The 6,147-nt window shown below is 42.5% G+C and overlaps 1 long non-coding RNA gene across 1 annotated transcript in view; it reads right to left on the bottom strand.

Annotated features, from left to right (window-relative positions):
• Positions 1–1,253: 1,253 nt before the first annotated feature.
• LOC134348969 (uncharacterized) overlaps positions 1,254–6,147 on the bottom strand; it is a 36,768-nt gene continuing 31,874 nt past the window's right edge. Inside the window, exons 3-5 of the long non-coding RNA XR_010018543.1 lie at positions 5,327–5,404; positions 3,191–3,247; positions 1,254–2,468 (exon numbers count right to left, since the gene is read on the bottom strand). This is a non-coding gene — a long non-coding RNA (uncharacterized LOC134348969). The remainder of the gene's footprint in view (positions 2,469–3,190; positions 3,248–5,326; positions 5,405–6,147) is intronic.

Raw genomic sequence — 6,147 nt, 5'->3', positions numbered from 1 at the left:
GCAGAAGTGCTGGACTGGGTGCAGACTGTGCAGCAGCCTGCTACAGGAAGGCATCAGAGTTGCTGATGTGCAGTGTAACCATGGGTGATTGTCTTGGATGTTTCTCTTACAATCACAAGAACCCATTGGACACTGATAATGTAATATGCTGCAGGCCTGTTTCCCTTTTTTGGTGGCATGACAGATGGTGGGGGAGCTGTGTGACCCCAGTTGTAGCAAGAACTAGGCCTCAAGCCTCAGAATTGCCTGCTGCTGCATTCCGGGAGAGGAGACGCTGGAGGTGGCATAGCATGGTGTCTATGCTTGTTTGGGGTCTGGCCTCACCCATTGGTACTACCCTTCTGTGTTTGATCAGTGGAATAACAGCTGGATTGTATGTGTCAAAGCATCACTCTACATCAATTTGCAGGGCACATCCCTCAGGGTCTTGGCTATATTTATGTTTTTTTTGCATGACTATTTTTTTTTTGCTCATTATTTTGAATGTGTTGTGTATGTTTTGCACCTTGACCTCAAAGGAATGCTGTTACATTCAGCCGAATTCATGCACGGTTCAATGATAATTAAACTTGAATTTGAATTTGAAATCAGTGAGACCCAATGTAGATTGGAGACTGCTTTGTCGAGCATCTTCACTCCATCTGCAACAGAGAGAATTTCTAGGTAGCCAACCATTTTAATTCCACTTCCCACTCTGACATGTTGGCCGTGGCACATTGCGGCCACTCAGAGGTTTGAAAAGCAACGTCTCATATTCCATCTGGGTAGCCTTCAACCCAATGGCATGAACATTGATTTCTGCAACCTCCTGTAACTTCACCCCTTTCCCCTCCTCTCTTTTCCCATTGTAGCTTCTTACTTTTCCTCACCTACATATCACCTCCCTCTGGTGCCCCGCCTTCTTTTTCTCCCACGATCAACCCTTCTCTCCTATCAGATTCCTTTTTTCATCTTTCAACTCCCAACTGCTCTCTTCAACCCCTACCTCACCCACAACACATCTTCCCCTATTACCTGCCTGCTTATAGTCCTTCCTCTCCCCACCTTATTATTCTGGCAATTTCCCCCCTTCTTTTCCAGTCTTGATGAAGGCTCTTGGCCCAAACTGTTAACTCTTTATTCCTTCCCCCAGATCCTGGCTGAACTGCTGAGTTCCTCTGGCATAATGTTTGTAATAGATTGGATTTTCAGCAGCTGCAGAACTTCTTCTGTTAATACAAATCACCACTTAGATACAACACTGGCAAATATTCATCTACATAACAAAGTCACTCAATTTATTCCCATGGCACAGGCACAAAACGTACAAGAATGCAACACTAATTTTATTGATGCTGTTAGTGGTTTGGAGTTTACACGCTGGTTCGCAGAAACATTGTCTCCTTTGATAATATACGTGTATATAATTAAATGACAATAAACTTGACTTCACTGCACAACAACAAAGGGTTATATTTTAGAATGCAGACAACGTAACAGCATTGTATCTCTTTATGTCAAAACTACACAGATTGCGAAGAAACTCGGGCAACATTGACAGAGGGGGATAAGTAGTTTATGTCTTGTACTGAGGCCCTTCATTAGCACTAGTTTGGGCTGCATTCACTCAATACAGAACAGCTTAGAATAGCTGAGGAAAAATAGCAGAATTAATCAACAAAAAGAGAATAAATAAAAACATAACTAATGAAGGTTCATTTTTAGCAAAATCTCTAGTGGAAAATAGTGAATCAAGATAACCCAGAATATGAACATGAAATTTCAAATTCAAAACAAGGATTATTTATTTACAATGTAAACATTTCAGGAGTCATTTTGTCACTTTCAGTGGCTAAAAAAATCTCTGTATAGCAGGAGGCCAGTTCTAAAGTTCAGGATGGCACTGCACAGTTTTCTTACCACTTAAGCTGCAATTTGTAGGCAGTGGTCCTTGAATTTCTAAGTATTGCTTGTGGCATGCAAGACTCTCTACTAGGCAGAGAGTTAAAAATTACCTTGATTTGTAATGTTAAAGACCATGTTGCTGATTCATCCATTGTCTGGGAAATAACTGAAGTATTGGATGATAATTTGTGGCACACAGTTTTGACCATGTTTCTCCAGGACAGTGCAGTTTAGCAGATTCACTCACCAAATACAACTTTAATTTTTGCATACAGTTACCAAATAAGATTAGAGAAACACTGCCCACCACCACAGACAACACAATCAATAATCATGATTACTGACACAGACACAATTAAAGATATACAGTGACAAGTAAACATTAAATTATGGGAACCACATTTCTGTGACTTGCTGGAAGGGACCTTGGATACATAATTCATCCGTGGCCGAAGTCCCCAGTCAAATGTTTTGTGTACTCAATACTCAATGATATTGAGGAATTTGGGTCAATTTTGAGCCTTCTCAGCTAATGCTTCATCATCTTCTGAAGTGGAAAGGACTTCTTCACTTTCAGTAGCTTCCTGTAAACAGCCAGAAAGAGAATGTCATGGGACACAGTAATATAATCCCAGTCATCAAAAACATATTGGCTTGGCTTCATGATTAGTAAGTCAATCGGTTCCAGGCGTGAACCACACTCAGACCTTCAACAAAGCAAACCATCTATACCATCAGGAAATACAGAAAATTGTGGGTTCCAGCATTGGATTTTGGTTGGTGGTTATAGGAATTGTTTGCCAAAACCTGTCAAATGCTCTAAAGACAAATGTTTTGTTTTACTTCTTAAACTTTTAACAATGTACATTGAATCCACTGTGGAAGACATCTGGAGGTGGATTTACCATTCTCTACTAGCAAGAGGTGAAGTCATTATAGAGATTACTATGGGATTACAGACACTAATGGATTTTAAACCAAATCAGAAGAGGTGAGGTGCTTGCATGTTTTCTTTAGATCTGCTCAACTTAAAGGGGGATACTTTTATCATAACAGAGGAATAGAAATTCCGTAGGCTTTTGCAGAACAGACCTCAAACCATTTGCAAAATGCAGAGAAATTTGAGTTGATCAGATTAGACAAGGAAGGGGGTGGGAAAGCTGTTGCATATGTAGGAAGGTCAGGGGAAGGCTGTTGCAGGTGGATAATTAAACCAGATACCTGCTTCTGTACCATGCATGACAAAATTCCATAATGGTGAAATCATTACGGTTACCATTGAGTGGAGGACTCAGTCTTTAATTACCTTCAGCTTTTCCAGTTCTGGTCTTCCAGGCAGGGATATCTGAGGTGTGTGAAAAGCCTATCATATGAAACAAAAAACAAGTCCTTGGTCACTTGAAAGTCAATGCATTTTTGACAAGAAATACATCTGTATGTCACAAGGGTGAAAGTGAGGCTTCCTCCTATGTATGCGGCTGGCACATTTTACTTGTCACAACTTACAGACCCAGTTTTGAGAGCAACCTGCCATTGGCTCGGTGTACCAGCACAGCCCACGTGGTTCAGCACTGAATCAACATGTTTCAGTCCACAGTCACTTTGAGATCAAAAGCAGAATGCAACTGAAATGATTGCTATTTCAGTATCCATATCCCACGTCAATTGGCACACAAAGGCCTTAACTCGCTGGACAGCTAGTTATTAAAGGAACCCACCTCTGACTGTGACAGTGCACCCAAATGAAACAACTACTCCTTTTGATGTCATTGGACAAAATAGGAGCAGGAGTAGGCCACTCAGCTCCTCAAACTTGCTCCACCATTTAATAAGGACGAGGTTGATCTGATTGCAATCTTTCCTTCCTATAGCAGGACTCTAGCTCACTGCAATTCACCTACAGCCGAAACAGGCCCATTTACATGTACAGTACTGTGCAAAAGTCTTAGGCACACATATATATAGCCAGGGTGCCCAAGACTTAACAATACTGTACTTGTCAACGTGGAGCAGAAAGCAAATTTGTAAATCTAGCAAGAGCAAGGATATTGGGAATGGCGAGGGTGCAGTGCCATGGGAGGGGTGTGGGACAGATGGTAGAGAAGGAGAGCCAGGAGCGGCCAGTGATGCGAGTGCAAACACACCCAGCCTTGAGACAGTAGGTAACTTGATTCCAAGCAATTGGTTTACTGATCATTACGGAATACGTCTCTGGTGCTTCCCAATCCCTCTCTTCCCCTTCCACCCCCACCAAGTGTGATTTCCCCGCTCCCTTCCCGCTTCCCATTCTCAGTTCACAATAGAGGCCCATATCTGAATAAGGTTTATTATCACTCACATGTCATGAAACTTGTTTTTGTGGCAATACAGTGCAATACATAAAATTGTACTGTGCAAAAGTCTTGGGCTCCCTAGCTATATACAAATGCCTAAGACTTTTGCACTGTATTGCTGTAGTTAACTGAAAAAAATTACAAACATATTAAATAAAATAGAGCTGCATGATCAGATGATGTGTTGTATCTGCATGATGTGGGAGCTGGTGGACCCCAATGTGGTTCCCGGTGACCACATCTGCAGCAAATGTTGGCTGCTCAGGAACTCGGGCTCAGGTTTGATGACCTGGAATCTGAGCTTCAAACACTGTTGCATGGGTGGGCGGGCGGGGGTAGAAAGAGTTACCTGGCAGCCATACCCATTAGATTAACTACTCAAATTCTGTTTGTGTTCAGGGACAAGATGTGAATGCGAGTGAAGCAGGTATTGGGGATCCAAGAGGTAGTGGTGAAGGAGCCTCAGCCCTTGAATTTGCCCAACAAGGCTGAGATTGTTGCTCCCCAAGGGAATGAGAGTGGGGTTGTAGAAAGGGTAAGCAACAAAACTGTGGCTCTGTGGTTCAGAGAGCCATTATAGGAGGGGAGAGGAGAAATGTAGTTGTAACTGTAACCAATTTCAAACCCCAAAGCTTCTATGGTAGGATTTAAGAGTGGGTCTCTTAAAGTGTCTGGATTATTAATCCAGTAAATTAACTGATCTATTATCACCTTGTATGTTTAATAGAGACCAAATGAAAGTTGTTTCTATTTAAAAAGATTGGGAGAAAAAGTAGTTTTTTGATTCTAAACTATCAATGCTGACTTAATTACTTTTAAGACATAAATTAGGAAATAAACTAAAGAAAATAAATGGGAAAACAAACCAGAGTTCCTGATTATTCTGAGCCAGTATTGGAACAGTCATTGACAACACAACTTCCTGCCCCACTATAGACATGAAAAAATGAACACAAGAGAATAAACTGCCAACTACTGATGACAAATTTGGAACAAGACTTGGAGAAGCCAGGATAGAAATACATTTTCAACCATAATATGAATTTTACAGTAGGCACAACTGCTCTAGTCTGGAGTTATACAGAGAGGGTCTATTTACGAATAAGGACCTTCTTTGCTTGCACAATCTCATCTGTGGATTTTGACCGACTCTTGACACTCTGCTTCTGTGGTGAAGGCAATTCATTCTGAGGGATAAACAGAGGGTCAAAAAAATGTTAAAATGTATTGGAGATGACCAGCTTCCATGTGTGAAACTGGAAACATTTCTGCTAAGCAACACACATCAAAGTTGCTGGTGAATGCAGCAGACCAGGCAGCATCTCTCGGAAGAGGTGCAGTCGACGTTTCAGGCCGAGACCCTTCATCAGGACTAACTGAAGGAAGAGTGAGTAAGGGATTTGAAAGTGGGAGGGGGAGGGGGAGGGGGAAATCCAAAATGATAGGAGAAGGCAGGAGGGGGAGGGATGGAGCCAAGAGCTGGACAGGTGATTGGCAAAAGGGATATGAGAGGATCATGGGACAGGAGGCCAAGGGAGAAGGATAAAGGTGGGGGGGGGGGAACCCAGAGGATAGGCAAGGGGTATAGTCAGAGGGACAGAGGGAGAAAAAGGAGAGTGAGAGAAAGAATGTGTGTATAAAAATAAATAACGGATGGGGTACAAGGGGGAGGTGGGGCATTAGCGGAAGTTGGAGAAGTCAATGTTCATGCCATCAGGTTGGAGGCTACCCAGACGGAATATAAGGTGTTGTTCCTCCAACCTGAGTGTGGCTTCATCTTGACAGTAGAGGAGGCCGTGGATAGACATGTCAGAATGGAATGGGATGTGGAATTAAAATGTGTGGCCACTGGGAGATCCTGCCTTCTCTGGCAGACAGAGCATAGGTGTTCAGCAAAGCGGTCTCCCAGTCTGCGTTGGGTCTCGCCAAT

This window comes from Mobula hypostoma, chromosome 7 (genome assembly GCF_963921235.1).
Source record: "Mobula hypostoma chromosome 7, sMobHyp1.1, whole genome shotgun sequence".
NCBI classification, from domain to species: domain Eukaryota; kingdom Metazoa; phylum Chordata; class Chondrichthyes; order Myliobatiformes; family Myliobatidae; genus Mobula; species Mobula hypostoma.
This window is presented reverse-complemented; position numbering and strand designations above follow the sequence as displayed.